Here is an 8909-nt window from a genome sequence, read left to right as displayed (position 1 = left end):
ACTGCTCGGCATAGTCCATTGACTTAAGTTAATAGTCCATTAAGTTAATGGACTATGCCGAAATGGCAAAAATGACCAGAAGACTCAGAAATCATGAAAACCAAAATTTTAACAAGGAATGGGGGAAATTTACAATTTATCTTAAAAAGCGTTGTAAACAGTTTAAATTGTTAGCAGGATTGGAATAACACTTGTAGTTTAATGGTGAATTTTGGAAATATTGGAGATGTCAAAGATTTGGATTATTATAAAAGATGCAGGAGGAAATGACTAACAAGAGGACCCCCAAAGGGTAGGAAGGAAGTCCAGGAGATTCTTTGGCATCTTGTTTTTATGTTGTATGTTGGATATGTGACTGTAAAATTTTAATTTGAAAAACCAAATAAATAAATTTTAGTAATATTAATAGAAGAAATAGAATAGGACGACCCTATTTTTATCAGAGAAATGTTGGGAGGGTCTGCACTTAAAGAGTTGTGCTTTTGACATATGATACTCGTACACAATACGTGTAGTCACTCAGAATAGGAAGCCAGGGGTTTTAAACGCATCTGAGGAACAACTGTGCACCGTCTGCCTGCCTCATCTCTCCTTTATGCTTCCCCACCCCGTTAATCTAAAATCAGGATTTCGACGAATTGCTGTTTTTCCCGCCAATTTTTCTTTCCAGGGAAGGTCCCTTGCGGCGCATGCGCAATACCTCCCCTCCTCCTGTTGAGTGAATGAAGCGTCGTGGCAACGTCACGGGAGAGTCCCGGATGTGTCAGGTCAGGGCGCTATGAGGAGACCACAAGGGGACGGTCGCAGCTACCGCATATCGCTGTCAGGTGAGGTGGAAAGGGCGGCGGATGTGGCTCGCCGTGCCGTAGGGACAAAGGGAGACGTATGTTAACGGCCGCGGGCGACCGGCCGCAAGATAATGAGCTGGAAAGGCCTGACGCAGGGAGAAGGGGCGGGGCAGAGAGAAAGAAGCCTCGGGCGAGAGGTGCGCATGCGCGCGCCGTGTGGTTTCTGTGCCGCTGGAACTGCAGGCGCATGCGCCTTAGGTTCAAACGGTTGCCGGGGAGCTGCGCAGGCGCCTTACTGTGCACTCGGCGTCGTGCGGGAGAAGGAGGCGCAGGTGAGGTCCCGGGCACGCATGCGGCGCGAAAAGTTTTGTAGCACGCCGCCCCACTGCGCCTGCGCAAAGGGGAGTGGAAGGGCAACAGCCACATCCTGCAGCTTCCTGGCTTCCCTTCTCCCATCTCCTCTCCCCCCCCTCCCGCACCTCCTATCCCTTTCCTGTTGCGCTTGCGCATAATGTTGCTGCAGGGGCCTTGCGGAATAATGATCCTCCGCAGCTGCGCAAGGGGGAAAGAATTGCAAGAGGAGACATGCTGCCAAATAGTGAGCCGCGAGTGCTGTTGCTAAGCTTTCACAAGGGGAAAGGAAGAAGGGGGCCAGGAATGATGGTGGAGTAGAGAGGGAGGGGGTTGTCTTTTTTTGCCTACGTTAATACCCCACTCACCTCACCTGCCTGGGTCACTGGCCTACCACCCCTGATTATTCTGATAGCGAACAAAGTGGCAGAAGTTACTTACTGAGGCCAACAGGTAAGAGCTCCACCCTTCTGATACACCCCCACCCCCTCTAACTGAATGATGGAAAAAAGTGGTTGGGAGAGATAGATCTGTTAATAAAGGAATTGTCTGGAGTGGTGGCGTTTGATCCTTGAAACCTTGACTGGGATCTTGTATGGTCCAATGAGTTTTGGTTTTGGATTTGGGAGACATGGTGTGAAATCACTGGGAAAAGCCTGGAGGGTGGGGGAGAAAAAAGCCAGGTAGTCTGTGGGTAAGGGCTTCTACTTCCCACACCTGTTAAAATGGTAATGATAGCATCAAGTTTTTGTTTTGTTTTTTGTTTGTAGGGATCGGAAACTTTAGGATCAGAGATCATGCCAATGAATGGGTGGGTGTGCCCTGTGACAGGTTTACATGAGTTGGCTCTTGAGTTCCCTCTCTTGTTCTGAAATCTCCACCACTACACAAGTCAGTTGGAGTTGTGGAATGTGTAAGTTTACTTTTGAAAACTTAGAGCCTTTGAGGTGGAAAGAGGTAGAAAACAAAATAGAGGCCCTTTTCGTATACTTTGACGCCCCATTCATTGATCCAGTAAAGAGTGATAATTTTCACGATGAATGCGGTGCAGTGAGTTCGATTCTGAAAGGAAGAAAAAGAAGAGAGGCATAATAGTTATTTCACAGTTTAACTTACCATTACTCCCAGAGGTCTGAGAGAGCAGATAAATGGACTAACTAGATTAAGAATCAAAAGTGGCTCCTGTGTTGTGTGGTAGTTGCATATGAGGGAAAAAAATTGGCAGCTTCAGCTGTCATAGTCTTGTAGTAATGGGTAAAGCTGCAGCTGCTGAAAGTTTTTCTGCTCTGCAGCTACTGAAGGCATAGGAATCTCTTCTCCTTTATTGAAACTGACCATCCTAACGTCTGGACAAACCGTCACATGCAGAAGTTGTCAGCACCTCCAGTCTTTGTTGTTGCTGTGCCTTTTTTAGACTTACAGAAGTGCTGCCTTGCTTATGTTGTTGTAGCACCTATGTAACTCATCCAAACTGTTTTCAAACCATCTGGCGGCACAGCCAAAATAAGCAACTGAGTGTACTTAATAAAAGGTTTTGTGCAAAGCAAAAGTTCTGAATGTATAACAGCATTTAATATTAAAAAGGCTCCATTTGGACATACCCTCCACGAAAAACCCCCAAACCCACACCTGTTAAAAGCACATTCGTTACTCATTCATATGACCACTTGGCTAAACGAAGATCGTCCATCACTTGCTAAATATTTTGAGACTTAGGCCCTGATGGTACTTCTGGGAAGAGGACCATAACTAAGATGTGAGTGTGAAATCTCTCAGTGTGCCTTACCATGGTATTTTGGCATACTTCTTTGGAGAAAGCTTAGCTCAGTCAGTTATGTTTGGAAGTGGGTGAGAGGAGAGAGAAACCTAAGAGTAAAGTGTTACTGGAACAAGGAGTTGATGGAAGAGATGATGATGTGCTAGCATCACGCCAAATCACTCTTGTCAGCATTTCTCACCAAGCTGTGAGGGGATTTATGGGTAAGTTACCAACTGCATGGCATGCAGAGAGGGTGGGAGTGATAAGTTAAAAGCAGGGTTTTTTAAAAATAGCCACTCAACTAGGCACCCATGATGGGTATGAATTGCTTCCAAGTGATCAGGCAGGGAAGCTTTTGTAAAGTGGTTCTTATTTTCTTTTCAGCCAAACATCATTAACATTGACATGTGTGGGCAGCAAAGCTAGTGGGGAAAATAGTGTGAACTAATAATTCGGTAAATTTATTTGGAGGACTGTCTTAAAAGGTCTGGAATAATGGCTGCTCTACAGGAGTAGGTTGCCTGTTCTGTGGACCGCTCTTGAGCCAGGGATGTTCCAAGCTAAAAGCTGTGTTGTAAAATGGTGGGCTTACAACTACCAAAGCATCATTCAAAAATGTATTCAAAGTGGGAAGGCAGTTGGCCTAGAGAATGTAGAATTCCCTTTGGCATATTAGGAAACAGATCAGTGTCGGTTGCCTGAACATTCCAAGGTACATAACAGACCAAACTGAAGGTGCCTAACTTGCTGGGTGGCAACTCTCACCCTTCCCCAAACATACTGTAAGAAAAGGATGGGGCAGGGGGTTAAGAGGATGTTGGAATTTGTGTTAGAAACTCCCCAGGCACGTTTTCTGACTGGAGCTGCTCCAGTTGCGACCACATGGAGATCTCTGGTTGCCAGGTTGGCGACTGACATCTCCAGCTGGCTGGCCTCTCCAGCTTTCTTAAGCAGAAGACCTTATTTATTGTGTTAATATCCTACCTTTTTCTCCAGGGGGTACATGGTTCACTCCTCTCCTCAGTCAATCCCTACAATGACCCTGTGAGGTAGGTTAGGAGGTTATGACTGGCCCAAGGTCACCCAGTGATTTTCATGACTGAGTAGGGATTATCCCAGGGCCTAGTCCAGCCACTACATCACACTGGCTTCCTAGGGTACTTCTGCTATGGGGCAGCTGGAGATATATATATATATATATATATGGAAAACAAAATGCCCCTTAGAGAAGGATCAGAAATATTTTACCTTGAATCTTGAATTTGGTTTTTTTTTCTGGATTGTTTTATTTGATGTATTAATGTGCTGTGTGTAAACTGCTTTGAGATTTTTTTCTTTAAAATATCAAATGGTACAGAAATGAAAAGAAGAATAAATTTCATGGGGGGGGGCAATGGGACTTAGACATTCTGTTGTGGCAACCGTAACCTAGGTTTAAGGTGCCATTTGACGATTAGCTTATATATCTGAGTTTCTAACACTGCTTAGAACAGAAACTCCCCTGAAATGCTTTCCTTTTAACACCTGATGCAGAGAGCTATTGTAGAAGTTTCACATGCTTTATCTGCTTCTGTGCTGTACCATTTGACACTGCATGTGGAATCAAATGTTTGAATACTCTCCCGCTTAAAAGAATAGGCCCTTCACATTCAATGCAAGCATGTCAGGGAGAAGACTAGCTTATAATCTCTTCCCTGATATAATAGTTCTGAATTTGTTGTAGAGTATTTTCTGTGGGGAAGCATTCAGGCATTTAATCCTCATCTGCAGTCTGAAATGATACAGCCCAGCAACATAGACAGGTTAGACACCTGTCCACATGTGTAATCTTTAACAATTGCCCTGGGCAGTTGAACAAGCTTCTTCAATGGAGAATTGGTCAGTGAATGCCAGTGATGTAAGTCAGGAGGCGTTGGGGAAGAACGTGACCTCCTCTGGAAGGTTTGCCTTATACTTTGAGAACCACCACCATTTTAGGTGGTTGTTGAGTCCAGATTGAGGGACAGTATAATCCAGATTGTCCCTTCCACTGATCTATTAGACCCTAGCATGCCAAAATTGACGGGATGATCCTTGCCCGCCCATCCCGAACTTCAGAACAAAATATTTTTGAATGTGTTATGTACCATAGTAACTCAGCCAGCGGCTAAAGGCAGGTGATTGGGCAAGGAAGCATTTGTGAAATCTAAAACAGTAGTTTATCTAAGCCATTGATGTGATAGATATAACTAACCTATATACAGTGGCACCTCGGGTTAAGTACTTAATTCGTTCCGGAGGTCCATTCTTAACCTGAAGCACCACTTTAGCTAATGGGGCCTCCAGCTGCTGCCATGCCGCTGGAGCACGATTTCTGTTCTCATCCTGAAGCAAATTTCTTAACCCTTAAGCAAAGTTCTTACTATTTCTGGGTTAGCGGAGTCTGTAACCTGAAGCATATGTAACCCGAGGTACCACTGTATATGGAAAGGCAGACTACTATTTTTTTTTAGGAGCTGCCATCTAATTTGCAAGAACTTATGCTAAGCCATGTGAATACAGTTTTGCTAAGATGGTTCTTGTAACTGAAATTCAAGCAAATTTGCGGTGAAAAATAAGGCCTGCCCTGCTGCTAGTGCTTCCTGCTATTTATCAATCTGAGAATGCTTCTAATAATTCAAACTGCTCCATAGCCTTTGCACTTCCAAGAGACCTGGGACGGGAGGTTGTTGCTGCTTGCCTTTTCTAGATAGGAAATGGAGGTTGAGAGATAAGTGACTTTACTCAAGACCACAAAGTTGCTGTGTTCAGACACAGTGCTAAGCCGCATAGGATGGTCTGTTTAAAATACTGTGCACAAGCTGTGTGCTGGTGCCTGCAGCTTGAGCTCCCCCACTTTGCTCCTCTCTTACCACAGAGCAGCTGGTTTATAGCATTGCATCCAAACCAGCACTTGGAAGTTTCTCTCCAGATCAGCTACGATTGGGAAGCCACAGTTTTTCCCTTGGCTTCCCAGTTGTGGTTTGTTTGGGAGAAACACCTGCTGGTTCAGGTGCAATGCTGAACTATCTGTTCTGTGGTTTGCTTGACTGAAGGAGGTGTGAAACTGGAGCACTCCGACCTGCTTGCCTCACCACACAGTTTGCGCCCGGTGTGCTTAAAAAGGTAAAGGTACCCCTGCCCGTACGGGCCAGTCGTGACCGACTCTAGGGTTGCGCACTCATCTCGCTCAAGAGGCCGGGAGCCGGCGCCATCCGAAGACACTTCCGGGTCACGTGGCCAGCGTGATGAAGCTGCAACTGGCGAGCCAGCACAGTGCCGCACATGGAAACGCCGTTTACCTTCCCGCTATAAAGCGGTACCTATTTATCTACTTGCACTTAGGGGTGCTTTCGAACTGCTAGGTGGGCAGGAGCTGGGACTGAGCGATGGGAGCTCACCCCGCCGTGGGGATTCGAACCGCCGACCTTACGATCAGCAAGTCCTAGGCACTGAGGTTTTACCCACAGCGCCACCCGCGTCCCACCCGGTGTGCTTAAGCATATGCTATTTTGTGGCTTAGTATTGCACCCAAATGTAGCTGAGGTGAGCTTTAATCTATATCTGACTGCTTTGTTCACTCGATTATACATCCACCCCCACCCCCCTAAATACAATAAATGGATTGGATCAAATCCTATAGTTCTGCTTATGGTTAACTTAACAAATGTGTATAGTTTGGTTCTTTCTGTGTCTGTGTAATTAGGGCTCCCCTTGGATATACAAGCAGCAAACCATAGTAAGTAGATACGGCATAAATCAAAGATGGGGAAGTGCATTCTGTTGGTGGGCTGGATCCTTATGACCCCTACTCTCTACTGGCCGTTTGACAAGAGGGCAGGGCTGCCCACATGCCAGTCAACTGATGTCACAATGGCATTAGATGACCCACTTTTTTCCAAAGCAGTTAGAGGTCAAACCGCGTGTTGGCAAAGGCACTGCATTTTGCAAACACTGATGAACAGCTGATTTTCAGGTCTTGCAAATCAGGTCTTGCATGGGGCTTTGCACAAAACTTTGATAGTGGTGGTGCTACTACTGATCAGTGGTTGCAGACCCCCTTTCGGCCCATCTGTGTCTACACCTGCCTCACACCTGCCAGGTGTTAAATATGTTTGGCCCTCTTGTGGGCCCAGTGGAGAAGCCTGTAGGCCAGAGGTCCTCCGCCCCTGGGTATTTGCTTAGTAAATGGATTTGCTAAGTAATCAGCAGCAGTTCTTGTTTTGGATTTGCTAAGTAACTAGCATCAGTTCACGTTTTAGGGCATGGCTTTGGTGGTGTGACTTGTCTGATGGATCTAATAGAGTAGTAAGATCCCATGCCGTCCCTTTCCAAAGTTCTGCCTTCTGTGCCACTGTTCTTGAGGAGTCTGTGCTGCAGAAAAATCAAGTGTTTTGTTGCTTGCCTCTTATTGTGAGATCAAGGACTAATTAAATTGCTTTAGGCAGTAGAGCACTAGATACATTGTGGCCTGCAAATGAGACAACACCAGAGGCACTTAAAAGTTTGCTAACTTTTTTAAAAAAAGGAAAAAGGAAAAAAAGCTTTACACGCTAAACTTCCTTTTCTCCTGCTCATTACTACTGGCCTAACATAATGCTAACTTCTAAGTGCTGCCCTCTCCCTGACTACTGTGAGTTATGATGGCAACCCTCACCACTAATTTGCATGATATTATAGTGCTTACACTGGGTAGGATAAATGAAACATGCATGGGCAGGAATTGTTGGTCAGAGGAAAAATAATGGTGGCTACTAAGGCCTGTTGTAGTGTCCCTGCAGTGAGCTCCGCCTACAGGGTGTGATCCCACCCCTACATATTGGCCTGCTGTTGGGGGCTACCATTCTCTTACCCATAGCTACTCATCCACTGCCTGGGAACAGTTGAGGGATGAGATTGAGGGATAACGCGGGTGGCACTGTGGGTTAAACCACAGAGCCTAGGACTTGCTGATCAGTAGGTCGGCAGTTCAAATCCCCACGACGGGTGAGCTCCCATTGCTCGGTCCCTGCTCTTGCCAACCTAGCAGTTTGAAAGCACGTCAAAGTGCAAGTAGATAAATAGGTACCGCTCCAGCGGGAAGGTAAACAGCGTTTCCGTGCGCTGCTCTGGTTCGCCAGAAGCGGCTTAGTCATGCTGGCCACATGACCCGGAAGCTGTACGCCGGCTCCCTCAGCCAGTAAAGTGAAATGAGCGCCGCAACCCCAGAGTCGGCTACGACTGGACCTAATGGTCAGGGGTCCCAACAACACCAAAATATAAAACCAACCCTGACTGGGAATGATTTCTGTTGTGACTCATACATATTTCAGAAAGGCTAGAAAGCTATTTTCCAAGGATGCATTCTTCTTGAGTTTCTACTTGCCTTCTGCACTGCATTTAGATTTGGAAATGCTCCTAGTCCTAGAGAAGTGGACATGTGCGAATTCTAAAGGAGCACTGCAAGTATTCTTGTTAGTGTAGGGCAGGCCTGGGCTATGTATCAATACATTGCCTGAAACCACGATTTAAAGTTAAAACCGTGAGACCGATTTCGGAATTTCCGATCAGGCAGTGTATCGCGAATCCCCCCGGCCCTGCTCACAGCCCACACCACATCAGGCCACCCAATAGTCGCCTGCTGCTAACCCACTCCCTCCCTCCGCAGCCCAGCCGCCAGCCTAAAAAGTGTGGCTTGCCTGCCAGCCAGCCAGTGCTTTCATTTCTTTCCCTGGCTGCACAGGCACTGGCAGGCTGCCTCCTCCCTCTGTTCCTCCTTGCGCCAAGCGGGACCGTGCCGCAGCGAACCTATCGTAGGAGTGAGCACTCCACCTGGTGCAGCGCCGCCCAACTGGCCTTGCCAGGAAGAGGCAGAAGCTGTTGCAAGGTGATGCCAAACATCTCTGACCGGCAACTGCCTTCTTCTGACATCTTAATATACCGCCATACTGCAAAGTTTAGCTAGCAATATATTACGATGTTGGAAAGCAGATATCACCCAGCCCTAGTGTAGG

The 8909-nt window shown here is 46.5% G+C and overlaps 1 protein-coding gene across 7 annotated transcripts in view; it reads left to right on the top strand.

The window, feature by feature from the left end:
* Window positions 1–697: 697 nt before the first annotated feature.
* The window catches only part of SPOP (speckle type BTB/POZ protein), a 50378-nt gene continuing 42166 nt past the window's right edge, over window positions 698–8909 (top strand). For 2 of the 7 annotated variants that reach the window (XM_083583390.1, XM_083583396.1), the window contains exon 1: window positions 698–827. The gene's annotated coding sequence lies outside the window, so the exon portion shown is untranslated. Of the gene's footprint in view, window positions 828–1071; window positions 1121–1193; window positions 1593–8909 lie in introns of those variants that run through there. The other 5 variants (XM_083583394.1, XM_083583392.1, XM_083583391.1 and 2 more) reach the window with 5 other exon arrangements.

The sequence above is a fragment of the Podarcis filfolensis genome (genome assembly GCF_964270895.1).
Source record: "Podarcis filfolensis genome assembly, chromosome: 13".
In the NCBI taxonomy this organism is placed as follows: Eukaryota; Metazoa; Chordata; class Lepidosauria; order Squamata; family Lacertidae; genus Podarcis; species Podarcis filfolensis.
Note: the sequence above shows the minus strand (reverse complement) of the source record. Positions and strands in the feature narration are given on the sequence as shown.